Here is a 16,435-nt window from a genome sequence, read left to right as displayed (position 1 = left end):
AGATACACGTATTGATTAAAAAACAAAGTGTGTGTACGTGTGTGTATGTGTATACATTGATAAGGATTAGGAAACAAAACAATTCAAAGAGTTGCTTATGTCTTTTAAGTTTATGGTTTCTTTTCTCTATAAAGGTACAGGTATCCCTTCCTTTGTAGAAAAAAATTTACTTAATTAATCTTGTACAAAACTATAATGCACAGAACTATAAATGATTGACCTGGAAGAGTCCTTAGAGGCAGTTCTTTTAATGACATCTAGTTCTTTTAATGACATAACGCGCAGGTGAGGAAACAGCCGGGAGGGGAGGGGATGCTGGAGGACGCGGCTAAGTCGACTGAAGCAGGGACTGTCCTTGGATCCCATCCCAGTGTGCTTTCCACCACATCACCTCTCAGCACTCCCAACTAGTTCAGTTCACCTTGCTCTGCTGGAAAACCTTAGATCTGATGAACCTATTTTCATCTCATATTTGATATTTAGTCAAAATATTGATTTTAGCATAAAAGTTGGCCATATTTAACAAATATTCATAATGTTAATAGTTCGTCATAATCATCAAGATGAAAGTGATTGCTCTGGGGGGAAACTTTTAAATAAAAGAACACAACATTTAGACAACTGTGTAAACAAAAACTTTCTAAATTACTTATCTCCCTTCATGCCTCCTAGAAGTGTACAGAGGGCCTTGTTGGTAGTAAATAAAGATTGCTTTAATCACAGGTCCTATATTCACAAATCAAGCCACCATCTCAGGTGTAACGGAAATGCAGTGTAATAAGAGTAGAGTCCAGAAAGGTCTCACACGTTATGTTCTATAAATGCATTGGAAGTATTATATTTAACTTTCCTGAATTTTCCTAGGCTACTAATTATAATTCAAGTATAAGAATGCCGAACTTAAGTCAACTCTTCAGCCTCTTCAGGGACCCAGGGGAGTGATAGCTCATTGAATTAATTTTTTTTATCTTTTTTTAAAAATTTATTTATCTTTGGCTGCGTTGGGTCTTTGTTGCTGCATGTGGGCTTTCTCTAGTTGCGGCGAGTGGGGACTACTCTTCATTGCGGTGCGCGGGCTTCTCACTGCGGTGCCTTCTCTTGTTGCAGAGCACAGGCTCTAGGTGCGTGGGCTTCGGTAGTTGTGGCGTACAGGCTCAGTAGTTGTGGCACACGGGCTTAGTTGCTCCACGGCATGTAAGATCTTCCCAGACCCGGGATCGAACCCATATCCCCTGCATTGGCAGGCGGATTCTTAACCACTGCGCCACCAGGGAAGTCCTGGTATGACTCTCTATATAAAATGGCATATTATTCCAGGATACATACATATGCAATAAAAGTATAATGAAATTCAGAGAATATTAAACACCAAATTCAAGGTTACCTCCAGAGGGTGGAGAGAGGGGATTGCAATTGGATACAGTAACATAGGTAGCTTCCATTGCATTGGTAATTATATTAGTTTGCTGTAGCTGCTGTAACAAATTACTACAAATTTGTGAGTCTCTTTTAAGATGTTAAATTAAAATGTTTAGAGAGTGACCCCTCTCCCCAAAATTTAGCCTTCAGAGACCTGAAGACTAAAAAACAAAAAAACTTTCAAAAACTGAGTGGATTGGATGCTAACTTCTAGCAGTAGAATTTCAGGCATTGAGGTGAGGACAGGTCAGAGGAGAAAAATTCCAGTCATATTACATAGGCAGTCACCAGCTTCACCTGCTTTTAATCCAAACCTTCTGTCTCCAACCCTTCCCAGGTCAAAAGAGCTGCCAGTGATCTGTGAATCTGCTCTGTCCCCAGAAGGTGACAAATGGGCTCAGGAGCTCCCTAGCCAGAATGGGCAGCACTGGAAAAAACAGGTGCCCATTCCTTCATCAGCACAGTTCAGCTGTGACTAAGCACATGTTCATTCCTTGCCTGCAGCCCGGTCAGAGCAGGACTGGTGAGGTCAGGGCCTGCATACAGAGTCAGAGGACTCCCTCCCCAAATGAGGGAGTGGTTGGTAATGACCAGGACCAGCCCTACTGCTATGGAAATCTACAAAACTGGGACTGACATCTCTGGCATTCTGCCTAAGGGCATTATGTCAACAAAGTGTTCTGTACATGGGCAACAGTCTATATGGGTCATTTTTGTACCTATGAGTTACTGATATGAACAGCCTCTCTACCTTGGCAAGCTTAGAGGCTAAGGTTGTTGGCATGTCATTTGGGATTCATTTCTCAGCTCAGATGGCATCTCTACAGGCATCTACCTAAAAGTGATTGCCCCAATTACCACCTATCCCATACACTTTTAAAATTTTCTTTCTTACCACTTTTCACAATCTGCAATTATTTTGTTTACTTATTTGCTTATGTATTTATTGTCTATTTGTCCCACTAGAATGTAGGCTTTCTGAAGACAGGAAACTTGTTTTGTTCATTCTTGCGTCCTCAGAGCTTAGGACACTCAACAATTTTTTACTGAATGAATGAATGAATGAACAAATTAATAAACTCCTTAGGGCCCAGAAAGAATCAGTCGTGGAAATGAAAACAAGGCAAATAAATGTAAATATCCTATATTCATGTGCTTCGCGACATATTCAACTAAGATTGTCTCCCAATTTGCTATTTCTGCTACATTCCCACAATTTACCACTGGAATATCATCCCCCTCATATGCATATTCATTCTCCAAATGGAGAAACTGATGCCCGGCAAAGTGAAATGACGTGAACAAAACTATTTGGCTAGTTACAGTGATGACTTGAACTTGGACACTAATTTCTATCATAGAAGTAATTTACTCATGGGATAATTGGGATTTTTTTACTTCTTCCTGTTCCTTTTTCCCACAAACAACAACAACAAAACACCTCCTATGAGAAACATGTTCAGTCTCCATGAGACAAAAAACTATGGTACAGAGTCGGTGTTACATTTGGCAAGTCAATAACCTCTACATAGGAGGCTATAGTCAAGGAATAATAACTAAGGAGGTAATTTTGGCTAGGCTTGGTGATACTCCATGTTATTAGAGGTGAGTGAGAGGAGGACATCCTGCTCCCCAGGGCTACCAGACACATGAGATGTCACAAGGAAATCTTGGATTCAGACTCTGGTTATTTTTAGCATTAGGAATATGTTTTCATATGGCTAAGGGGCAACTCTACCAGGAAGCAGGGGACTGACTGACTTTATGAGACCTTCCCAGCATCTAGAGCCATCTGGACAAGGACAGCACAGGAAGCATGAAGAAGAGGAGCTTCAAACGCCCCTCCTCCCATGAGACTCTGCTGCCTCCTTCTGATTTGAGGGACAAATGCTGATTGCATGTACTTAACACGTTAACTGAGAAGCTACTAATTCCTTACTAAGTGTGAATGCTTTCTATGTGTCCAGTTCTTGTTGTCCCTTTGTGTGTTATAGAAAGTATACCCCAGCTCATTCATTCCTTCCTTCTTACTTTTTTCTCTTTGAAAATGTCACCCATTCTGAAACTTGTTTTTAATTGTAATAGAAAAGTATGACTGTCATTGAAAGGAGAATTTTTTTCATGCACACAAATAAAAGCCCTGAGGTACCATATCTTCTTATAAGTAAGTTCACTGCCAACTGACAGCAAAAGAATTATCACAGTAAAGGGAGACTCTATGAAGATGTGTACTTTACCAAAGAATAGCCTAACTTAGAGAATCTTTCTTAGCTCTCAAACAAACCTCACCATTAACTGATATTGTTTATTAATTATGTCTAGTATTGTAACAACCACCTCTGCCACCATCTTAAAGAAAGACATCTCCCTTTAAAGTCACAAAGAACAGTCACCATTAACTGATATTGTTTATTAATTATGTCTAGTATTGTAACAACCACCTCTGCCACCATCTTAAAGAAAGACATCTCCTTTTAAAGTCACAAAGAACAGCCAATGGGTGGCTTGCGGAGAGACAATTTTCAGTACAGAATGATGGCACCCTAAATGCTAAACACAAACTGAAAAAAAAATCACAAAGCAATTTAAAATGAAGAAAAATTCTTATTTCAGCATAATGTAAGAAAACTAAAAGGAAACTCTTCAGGTAGTAGAGCAACTCTGTGAAAACAGAATCCACAGAACATCCCAGAAAACATTATATTAGGCCACCAAATTCAATACGGTAAAGAAACAATGTGATAGTTTTCTGCCTGAGGGACAAAGACTGGTAACCCACGCAATGTTTTCAGTTCTCTGCTCTGAGGACTGGTTTGACTCATTATTTGAATTATGCCTAAGAATGCCAACAGCGCACATATTCCCTTTGGCAGGAAGGCAGCTCTTCTTTTTCTTGGAATTACTGCCTCCAAAGACAAATGCAATGTGTCAACCCTAAATCATCTACTTCATTCTTAGCTATTGGTTGGCCAGCCTGCCTTTCCCACTGGATGATGAGGGCCTTAGGGCAGGGATGCTGTCATTCATTTTCGCTGCCCTCACTTCTAGTACAGAGGAGTGAAGTTAATACATGGGTAGGTGTGGAGCCTGCCTCAAAAATCAAGCCCCTTGAAAGTATTTTTTATAATTTTATCTGTTCTATTCTTTATTCCTATCTGTTTGGCATTTGAAGGACTTTTTAAAGTATTTTGACATACAAAGCACCTCGGACTTTGTATTTCAAATTAGCTTATAATAGATTTGCAACATTTATGAAGGATGGTGTTGTTAGTTCCCCTGTGGCTGTTATTTTTCTTTTATTTCCCATGAATCAAGACCTTAAAATCGCTAAATAATATTCTGGATTCTAAAATGCTAGTTATAAATACTATAAATTATAAAAACTAACTTGTACCAAATATTATGGGTGACTGAAAGCAAGTTATTTCAAGAATTTACAGTTGGGATCCACCCATAGACAACAGTTTTCAGTCTCCACATAATCTCCACATCTCATCTGCAGCAATGCTTCCAGCTGCCTGCAAAATGCTCCATCCCCACCTCATTCAGGCTTTGCTACCCAGTCTCCATCATGGGTAGCTGCCAACATTACCTGTTTGAAGGGGGTTGCCTTAGAGTCCACATCTAGTGTCCGTGTAAATCCAGGAATTCCATCAAAAAAAGCAAAACAAAAACGACAAAAAGTAGGCAAAAAAAGCACAAGATACCTCCACAGATGCCAAAAGGGCAGTACTGTGGGTACAGTACACTGCTTTTGGAGAACAGATCTGGAGCCTGCTTGAGTTGCTCACAGTCTAGAGAGAAAGATAAACAAGAAAATCAACCATTGCAATGTAGGATTCAGAGGCCACGAAGGGTTAGGAGCTGGAATCTAGGTTAGAATTGGGCACTAGGGCGGCACCAAGGAGGGGCACCTGACCCTAGTCTGAAGAGTCAGGGAAGGTTTCTCTCAGGAGCAAATCCTGATCTGCCTTTGAAGGAACAAGCTGAAGTTAGCCAGAAATAGAAGGGTGAGGAGGCAGCATCCCAGGCAGAAGAAAGACTGTCACATGAGAGAACTCAAAGAATTCAGTAGCAAGTGGGGTCCAGGGTCTATGGAGGAGCAGTGGAATATGAAGCTAGCTAAGTGGCCAAGGTCAGATTACCCACAGCCTTGTAAACCATGACAAGGAGTTCGGATGTCAATTTGAAGGTGACGGGGAGTGACTGAGGATTTAAATCTAGGAAGTAATTTAACTTGCAGAGAAAAAAGTCCTTAAAGAGCAGATGGATTCCTCTGGGAGCTAATGCTCTGCCTTCAGTTGGCTGCAGAGGATGCCAGGGTCTGATGAGAAAGGGGTTGGTGAAACTCAGGCAGCAGGCTAAGGCCACGTCATTCATGACACACTGGGCATCCACCTACCACCTATTCAGACACCTTCCTCCTGGGAAGGGCACTGTCCTGAGCTGAGTGATGGCTCTGACAGCAAAGGAAGATAGAGAGGGACAGGTGAGCTTGAAAGTAGGAACATCCATGAGGTGGCTGTTGTACTAATGTGTGTGATGATGAGGGACTGAACTAAGGCAGTGGGGATGAAAAGGACAAGTCAGATTTAGGAGAGTCTTAGGAGGCAGAATCATGTGGACTTAGGGACCAACTGGATGTGGGAAGTGATGGGGAAGGAGGAGTCTAAGATAAGTGGTTACCAGGAGCCAAAGAGAGAGAGTAAAGATGTGAAGGCATGTTTGTGTGGGAAGATAATGAGATTCCTGACCTGCTTCCTGCCACATTTTAGGATTATCTCTTGCCACTACTGAGTATAGATCCTTTACAGCTGCCAGACTTGGTCACTTGCAGTTTCCCAAAGGTGGCATCCTCTCAGACCTCAGTCCCTTTGTACACATTGCTCCAGATGACATGACACAATCTCACTCTCCTGCTCTACCTGGATGACTCCAACTTACCAGCTCACCAGTTCTGTCCAGCCAGTCTTCTCCAGCCCTTCCCTTGCTTTCCTTCCTACTCAGCTGTTATGGGTTGAATTGTGTCCTCCCAAAAGATATGTTGACATCCTAACCATCAGTACCTGTGAATGTGACTTTATTTGAAAATAAGGTCTTTGCATATTTAATCAAATTAAGATGAGGCCATTAGGGTAGACCCTAATCCAATACAACTGCTGTACTTATAAGAAGAAGAAAATGCTCTGTGAAGATAGAAATACACAGGGAGAACACCACGTGACAACAGAGGCGGAGATTAGAATGAGGCAGCGGCCCTTAAGGAAGTCTAAGGGTTGCCGGCCACCACCAGAAGCTAGGAAGAGCTAAGGAAGGATTCCACCCAGAGTCTTAGAGGGAGCATAGCCCTGCTGACACCTTGATTTCAGACTTCTAGCCTCTAGAACTCTGAGAGAATAAATTTCTGCTGTTTTAAGCTGCTTGGTGGTAATTTGTTACAGCAGCTACAGAAAACTAATATACCAACCATTTCCATGTGCCCATGTTTCCATACCTATAAATGCTTTACGACCGCTCAGGCATTTACCAGCTAGTCTGAGTCTTTGTTTTATATTTATTCTTTAAACTATGAGCTTATCTTTAAGGACAAGAAGTCTTACACATCTTACACATCTCTGTACATACTGCACACTGGCACAATGAATGCTTAATAATGATTTTTTTTTTTTCCGGCCACGCCGTGCAGCCTGCAGGATCCAAGTTCCCCGACCAGTGATTGAACCCAGGCCCCCTGCAGTGAAAGTGCTGAGTCTTAACCACTGGACCTCCAGGGAATTCCCGAATATTTCTTACATGAGAAAAAAATGAGCCAAAGCTCTTGATGAATTGTAGAGATTGGCAGGAGTTTGCGAGATGGCCACAGCTGGAAAGGGCAGACAGGGATACATAGTAGCTGATATGAGCCTCCAGGAGTTTTTATCTTGGGGTGTGGGTCAGGGTAGGGGGAGTGATGATGAAGGAAGCAGCCTTGAGAGTAAAGGAGAAAGGCCCACCACTTCCTACCCCCAGGCTCCATGGCACATGGATGAATTACCAGCCACGATTTGTAAGAGCTGCGTGGGAGAGAAAAGCCAGAATTTTGCTAAGGTGAGGAATGCAGGCAACCTTCTGGGAAGTCATTTGGAGTCTCAGGCTGCTACTCAGTATGTGGGCCATCACAGCAGTCCCACTTGGTAAGCAACCACTCTTCTGAGCCTCTAGAGTGCTCCCCATCACTTGGTCGTCCTTGGGCCCCCCCAGTGAGCCCAGAAACTAAAGGAGGAACACTTGGTACTGCAGAGGCCTCCATGAATTATATGAACCTGCACCCGCATCATGGCTATTTTTCTGACTGTTTGGAGCTAGCCCACACCGTTTTGGTTATCGAATATTCGGGGCTGTTTGTTTGTGAGGAATGGAGGCTGGAGTGCCAGCAGAAAGGGCTGAGGAGGAAAATGAGCACTAAGATGCCTGAAGATGACAGTGGGCAAAGAGGTTACATGTCCAGGGAGGCTGAGGGTGACAGGGTTGGGGGCCTAATGAGCAGAACTGGCCTTGGGTGTGAAACGGCTGGTCCACGGTGCCATTTGAACTCTCTGAAAGCTGCCTGAACTAGGAGAGAAGCATGGCTAGCCTACTTGACTCCTGGAAGCAGCTGTCCCAGAAGAAAAGGCTTGGCCGGGTCCCAGAGCCCGGAAAGATTGAAATGGAGTTTGATGCCTGAGCAGGGGAGGTGGGAGCAAAAGACATTTATGCTGAATTCCACTTAGAGTTATTGACTTAAGTCAATTAGCATTGACAACTTTATTACATTCTTATCCTTCAAGAAGTATAATCTTGTATTTAATAAGTATACTAACGTGATTAAGCAGAAGACTTTACTCCTGCCCACTCTGTATAAATTTTCTTTATTTCTATGTCCCTCTATGGAAGGAGAAGAAACATGAAACAAAAGCAGTTAACGTGTTTATGTGTTCTCTTTGAAAGAGTTGGAGGGAGTTTATCCTGCAGCCTTAATTCATTGTTTCCTATTTAGAGGGATTTAGCAAGATCAAAGTGAGTTTCAGGTATAGTCACCCATAAAGGTCCACAATCCTGCACTGCAGCCATTTTAGCACAGAAGCAAATATGCTTCTGGACTCTCCTCTGAGATGTGGCAAATACAATTCATTGCCTTTGACAAGCACAGCTGAGCAGTGTATTTAAGAATGCTGGAGGGGCTTCCCTGGTGGCACAGTGGTTGGGAGTCCGCCTGCCGATGCAGGGGACACGGGTTCATGCCCCGGTCCGGGAAGATCCCACATGCCGCGGAGTGGCTGGGCCCATGAGCCATGGCCTCTGAGCCTGCGCGTCCGGAGCCTGTGCTCCGCAACGGGAGAGGCCATAACAGTGAGAGGCCCGCATATCGCAAAATAAATAAATAAATAAATAAGAATGCTGGAGTATTAGGGGTACAGTGGACCTTCATAAAATTAAGATAAAATTAATGTTTACTAAGGGCCTATCTTGGACACAGTTGGGTTTCCAAGTAGGTAAACCATTAATGACAGGCAATTAGAAAGAACATTCTAGTTAGTTACCTACAATACAACAGTATAGGTGCCACAGTTAAAAAAAAATTCTAGTGATGGACTTCCCTGGTGGTCCAGTGGTTAAGACTCCGTGCTCCCAGTGCAGAGGGCCTGGGTTTGATCCCTGGAGGGGGTTAGATCCCACATGCCACGTGGTGCAGCCGAAAAAGAAAAAAACTTCTAGGGACAAAGCTAGTATTCATTTTGGCTTCATTTTTAGTTCAATTCAGTTCAAGATTTTGGCTTCATTTTTAGTTCAATTCAGTTCAAGATGCTGGCTAGAAAATCCCACATATGAGAAAATGGGAGGAGCAAATTCCTTCGTGCCCTAGAATGTTCTTGTAGGAGCTATAAAAAAAGATTGTTGGAAACCTTCAGCATTTCCTGCTTTATGTTTCACAGATGAGAATGTTTGCCCTGAAACCAGCCACCTACGCAGCCATTGGTTTCCCAAGCATGAGCTTTTCTCGCAGTCTCCCCTCCCCTGTTTTCCCCTGACTGCCAGTCCAGGAGGGAGAAAACAGCTAGGCACCAGTTGCTTCTGTGAGAGCTTTGTGGTTCCTAGAGGGGAACCTGCCTTAGCCACAGGAGAACACAGAGGGTCTGGAAGCCCATCTAGAGCACAGGCCCACTTCATAAGAATGCCTGATGATGCAGATAGGAAGACATGCCTTCGTGAAAACAGCAACACTGCTCTCACAGAGCACAGACACAAACGCAGAGAGAACTAATTAAAACTGGATGTGTGTGTGTGTGTGTGTGTGTGTGTGTGTGTGTGTGAGAGAGAGAGAGAGAGAGAGAGAGAGAACAAAGAATTTTTTTTAGAAAGGGTTCTGAACCTAAAATGTAAAAAGAATAGCTGCTATAGTTCAATTTATGAAACCAAGCAATCGGCGGCACCTAGAAAGGGGCCCAGCACATAACAAGTCCTCGATAAAGATTTTTGACAGACTGTGTTGACAGACAACCACTCCCCCACCTTTAATGCCTTCTCTGCCTTATTCAGCAGGCTTTCTTATCTCTACTATTTCCTTTCCAGCATTATAGCTGCTTAGTAACTCACTCTGCCATGTAGAACAAGATATGTAATCAGATAGTTTTCTAAGAAATTGATGTTGTTAAGGGAACCATTGTTTGATTGGGGAAGAATTTCAGAAGCGTTTATTCATTTATTCACTGATTCGACCAACACTCATCAGGTGCTTCTCATGGACAGACACTGCATTCGTTAAGTTATACTGCTGGGAAGCTGAGAGGAGAAATGCACCTGCTCCCAAAGAGGCTCCGTGGGAGAGACAGACACTTAGAGAATTATGATACCACGATATAGAGGGATGCAAACAGTTCCTCAGGATCCCGACGGAGGCAAAGACTAATTCTGCCTGAGTGGAGTGGGAAGGAGGTGACCTTTGAACTGGGATGATTCCAGGGCAAGAATGGGGGACAGCATTTCACACAAACTAGTAGAGCATGAAAAAGTGAAGGAACATGGGGTGCTCTTGTTACAGAACCACATTTGTTTTGCCTGACGTGCAGCAAGCCCAAACACTGAGATGATGAGGTTCGCAGCACAGAGTTTATTCACAAGGCAGCCAAGAGAGGGGAACAAGTCTCAAATCCACCTACCAAATGCTTGGGGCTCAGGGCATTCATGGCATAAAACAGCAAGGTGTCTTGAGGTGTAAGGGGCGTGGGGGAAGGTGATTGGGAAAAGGCGTGGTAACTGTCATTCCGGGCAGGTGTAAATAAGCTATGGGCCTCTGCGCATTCAAAAATGGAGGCACTTAGCATCATTTGAGGGTGGAGTTTTGGGCCCTGTGACGTCAAAAGGTCACCGAGTGGACACTTGCTCATGTCCAGTTGGAGGGTCAGTGGTCCTATCCAGTCTCAACCAGCTCAGCTCCAACTAGACACAGCTGACTCGAAGTTCCTGGAAAACAGCTCTAGCAAACATCTTATCGCTTAGGCTACATGCTGCGTGGAGGACACACCAGTCTTAAAACAACCCTGATTAGTGAAGGCAGGGGAAATGGATTTGACTCATTGTCCACGGTTTCTTTCTGGCACCTTGAGAATGGTAGTAAGATTGGTCTGAAGAGCATGGGGAGAAAGAAAGTGGATGTGAAAAGACAGAGAGCCTAGAAAAACAGACAGGGCCAGATTGTGAAGGCCCAAGGAGTTTGGACTTTATTCTATGCAATAAGCAGTCACTGAAGGCTGAGGTCCTTGAGTAAAAGATGAAAGTGGGGTAAGGGTCTAATCAATTGTTTGCTCCATGCCAAAAGCAGAGTTGATTTTATAAATTACATTTCACTACATAACACAATTTATTTTGTTTAGTATGAGAGCAGTATGAAGATGAATGGTCAATAAGGAAAAATGGAGATTGGTCGCTAGATCAATCTAGAACTGTTACAAGAGTCAAATAAAAATAATAAGGTTACATAGTTGAGAAATATCAAAGTAGAACAAATGCAAGTGAGCATAAATACAGTTTTTAAAATAAGAAGTCTTCCCATTGTAAACAATGATTATAGGCTTCAAAATATATTTAGGGGCTTCCCTGGTGGCGCAGTGGTTGAGAGTCCGCCTGCCAATGCAGGGGACGCGGGTTCGTGCCCCGGTCCGGGAAGATCCCACATGCCGTGGAGCGGCTGCGCCTGTGAGCCATGGCCGCTGAGCCTGCGCGTCCGGAGCCTGTGCTCCGCGACGGGAGAGGCCACAGCGGTGAGAGGCCCGCGTACCGCAAAAAAAAAAAAAAAAAAAAAAAATATATATATATATATATATATATATATATATATATATTTAGGATTTTCCATGAGGTATTTATACCAACATCACATGTATTCTGAATCAAAGTCTATACTCCTCATTCCATTATGAGTTCACAGAATAATAAAATGCAATAGAATCTGGCAATATGGACTTCCCTGGTGGCGCAGTGGTTAAGAATCCGCCTGACAATGCAGGGGACAGAGGTTCGAGCCCTGGTCCGGGAGGATCTCACATGCCGTGGAGCAACTAAGCCTGCGAGCCACAACTACTGAGCCCGCATGCCACAGCTACTGAAGCCCGCTCACCTAGGGCCCATGCTCTGCAACAAGAGAAGCCACCGCAATGAGAAGCCCAGGCACCGCAACAAAGAGTAGCCCCTGCTCACCACAACTAAAGAAAGCCTGCGCGCAGCAACGAAGACCCAATGCAGCCAAAAATAAAATTAAAAAGTCATTAAAAAAAAGAATCTGGAAATATTAGCACAATGAAATTAAAATATGTGTCATTGCTTGCTTACTACTTGCAGTAATTTACAGACCAGACTCAATGACACTTACGGAAAATTTACAGTCACAAAAAGTTGAGAGATTTCTGGCAGGCCCAAGATAAATTTGTAGCTTAGCCAAGAAAATAATTCACATTTCCTACTTACCATTCCAAAGCTCTTCACACTTCTTATCCTGCCTTCTTTTTTCTTTCCATTTTTTCGTCTTATAGGTTTTGAAAAAAGTAGGTAATTCTCTAGATTTCCTCAATTTAACTAGTTTTTAATGGGTCAGGAAACATCTAGGAACTAATGAAACCTTTGTATACTTGACAGGTGTACCTATGCTGTGTGGGTCTTCTCAGAAAAGTATTTTGGCAGTATTTGGTGGTGAGGGTAAGGAATTCTTTTGGTAGGTATCTTTGAAGAGAAGAGAAACAGTGGAGAGTTGCAAATCAAAGCCATTTTTTAAGCAAAAAGTGATTAATATTTGTCTTTAGATTTCTCTCCCTCTTTTGAATACTTTTGTATTTTTGTTTAAATAATCTTGCCCCTGCTACCATGAATTTTTCCATGCACTATAAAATCTGTGATTTTTCTTGTCCCATGGAGGGCTTACCTGAAAAGGAAAAGAACAATAGCTATTCTTGACAAGCAAAGAGCTGCTGCTGACTCAGTGGTCATTAAGTCCCAGCCCTTGGGTATTTTTCCAGAGGTTAGGGGTGGGCTCTTTCGCTTCTCTGCTCAGTGAGCCCTGGCTGATGACTTAGACAGGTCAGTCACAGAAGCCATTTCTAGCTTTGGAATTCTGTTTTTGGTGAGAAACCAAGTGGTGTTGGCCTCAGTTGCCTACTCCAATGAGAGCCAACTGGCTCAGCCATGTAAGGAGGTACATTCAACCTGTCTCCTCTCTTCCTCTCCACACATAGCATTGAATCAGGCAACCATGATGACGTCTTCAAAAGGAGAGCAGAAATATTGGTAATTGTCAGATAATTCTTAAACTTGTATATATATATATTAATTAATTAATTTATTTATTTATTTTTATTTTTGGCTGCGTTGGGTCTTCGTTGCTGCACACAGGCATTCTCTAGTTGCGGCGAGCAGGGGCTACTCCTCGTTGCGGTGCACAGGCTTCTCACTGTGGTGGCTTCTCTTCTTGCGGAGCACAGGCAGGCTCTAGGCGTGCGGGCTTCAGTGGTTGTGGCACACGGGCTCAGTAGTTGTGGCTCACGGGCTCTAGGGTACAGGCTCAGTAGTTGTGGTGCACGGGCTTAGTTGCTCCACGGCATGTGGAATCTTCCCGGACCAGGGATCAAACCCATGTCCCCTGCATTAGCAGGCAGATTCTTAACCACTGCACCACCAGGGAAGTCCCTAACACGTATATATTTTTAAATACATGATTTGCCTTGATCTCAATAGCTACCTTCAGAAACTGAAACAAGAATGGAAGATTCCATCCACAATCCATCTCTTGGCAGCCAAACCCTCAACACACAGGAAATGTAATGCGAATACAGCCAAATTCAGTGCTTGGGCTGTTTGGTCCAGACGACTTCCCACAAGAGAGTATCTCAGTAAACGCATAGAAGGAGAGCTCTGTTTAGAAGCATTTAGAAATCTTCTTTGGGCCACACTAAGGAGTAAAGTGGTTCAATTATTCTAAAATATAAAGAAAAGCTGTACTGAAACTCATAATCTTGCAGTCAAACTAATGCTTCATTAATATTTTTACACACTAAGAAAGTCCTCTTCATCTGCATTCTCTTTTAGTGGTGTTTGGAGTGGAAAAAATAATACAAGAGGCAACAGTTTGACTTTTGATGATGGAAATTTTTTTTCAAGATTCTCCAGAGAACTCTTTACCACTCCCTGTTCCAATGCTTTTTATTTTATTAACCGTAATAAAACACTTTATGTCATACTGTGCTAGCCCTTTTCATTAGTGTCTCAAAGCAAGGCAGTGCTTAATTTAGAGCCCAGTCATGGTTAGGTCCAGGGAGATGACTGCTGGGCCCAAGCAGGAACCAGGCAACTCTGCCCAGTAATTTACATCATGAAGGGTGTATTCCCTTGAGAACAGGATTATCACCGCTGAGTTGGGCTCCTGCTGACAGGGCAGAAGAGGCAGTGCAGGTGTTGGAAACTTGGATGGAAAGAACTCAGGAAGGGAGGTGGCCATCCAGCTTCCTCTCACTGAGAACCCTCTCTCTTCCCCGGGGCTGGTCAGGGCCTTCAGGGTGTGACGTCAGATCCACTGGGCAGTGGAAGACCTGTGGCTAGGAACAGAGGTGGGGCCAGGACAGGGAGGTGCCAAGGGGGGCTGTTGATGCCTCTGCCTGGGGAGATCCCTGGGGAACACATGCAGCTCTGACAAGTTTGTTGCCCTCCTGCCCTTCCTGCTCACTGTCCCCTGCATTGTCTCCATTCAGCAATTATTCCCTTGCTGAGGCCCTGTTCCATGCCAGGAACTCAGCTATAGGCTGGGGGCCAGGCAATAAAAGCAGAATAGTTTCCAGGAACCCTACAGTCGTTCCTGAGGAGCAGAGTTCTAAGGCAATAAACTGTTGCTCTTCAAGGTACAGAGCCTGTATTAAGGGAGATGAGAGGACTTTGCTGGTGGTGCAGTGGTTAAGAATCCGCCTGGGGCCTTCCCTGGTGGCGCAGTGGTTGAGAGTCCGCCTGCCGATGCAGGGGACGCAGGTTCGTGCCCCGGTCCAGGAAGATCCCACATGCCGCGGAGTGGCTGGGCCCGTGAACCATGGCCGCTGGGCCTGCGCGTCCGGAGCCTGTGCTCCGCAACGGGAAAGGCCACAGCAGTGAGAGGCCCGCGTACCGCAAAAAAAAAAAAAAAAAAAGAATCCGCCTGCTAATGCAGGGGACACAGGTTCAAGCCCTGGTCCGGGAAGATCCCACATGCTGCGGAGCAACTATGCCAGTGCACCACAACTACTGAGCCTGCGCTCTAGAGCCCGCGAGACACAGCTACTGAAGCCCGAGCGCCTAGAGCCCAAGGTCCGCAACAAGAGAAGCCACCGCAATGAGAAGCCTGCGCGTGGCAACGAAGACTAGCCCCCGCTAGCCGCAACTAGAGAAAGCCCGCGCGTAGCAATGAAGACCCAACGCAGTCAAAAATAAATAAATAAATAATTTAAAAAAATTTTTTTAAAGGGAGATGAGATTTGGGGCCCAGGACTAGGAGACTTGAATGAGATCACTGCCATTGAGGTATGATAAAGTACCTCCACCTTCGCTCCTCTCATCCCTTACACCGGTGGCCAGATGTTGCTGGGAACTGGGAGTCAGATCAATTTAAGGAAGAACTTTCTGACTCAGAGCTGTCCAAAGATAAAATGAGTGGTGTTGAGGGGTGGCGAGCGCCCGGCCACTGGGATTGTTGGAGAAGAGGCTGGATAGCTACCTGGTGGGATTAACAAGGTCCCTTCCAGACCTAGTAGTCCATGAATCCACAGGGGTCTGGTCCGCTGGCAGTGGCAATTCAGGATGAACTAGTCTGCTCTGCTCTGACCTGTCATGAAGATAATGAGGAGGCCTGATCAAGGAAAGGGTGATGGGAAAGAGCCTGGTGATGAGGCAGTTGGGGACTAAGGGTAGGAGCGGGAGGGGAGGGGTATATACAGCTGCCATAACAAAGTACCACAAACTGGCTGGTTTTAAACAACAGAAATTTAATCTCACAGTCTGGAGACTAAAAGTCCAAAATCAAAATGTCAGCAGGGTTGGTTCCTTCTGAGATGTCGAAAGGAGAGTCTTCTCCATGCTTCTGCCAGCTTTGGGTAGCCCCAGGTGGTCCTTGCCTTGTAGATGCATCACTCCAGTCCCCTGCCTTCACATGGCCTTCTGCTTATAAGGACACCAGTTATGTTGGGTTAGAGGCCTACCCTGCTCCAGTACAACCTCATATTAATTTGACAAATTAGATCTGCAATGACTATTTCCAAATAAGTTTACAATCTAAGGTATTGGAAGTTAGGACTTCAATATAACTTAGGGGGACATAATTCAACCCATAACAGGAGGCAACTTGCTTAATTCCTGAGCCCTCCACTTTTCCCACCGGTACAACTCCAGTGGTGGTGCTGCATGGAGAGAGGCTGGGTGGCTGGAGTGGACACCACCCCCTCTGTTGACCTGAGCTTGACTTTAGATACAGCCTAGCCCCCAGAGAGTTCCCAGG

This window comes from Grampus griseus (assembly GCF_964374135.1).
Source record: "Grampus griseus genome assembly, chromosome: 5".
In the NCBI taxonomy this organism is placed as follows: Eukaryota; Metazoa; Chordata; class Mammalia; order Artiodactyla; family Delphinidae; genus Grampus; species Grampus griseus.
The sequence above is the reverse complement of the archived record's forward strand: the minus strand, read 5'-3'. Positions refer to the sequence as shown.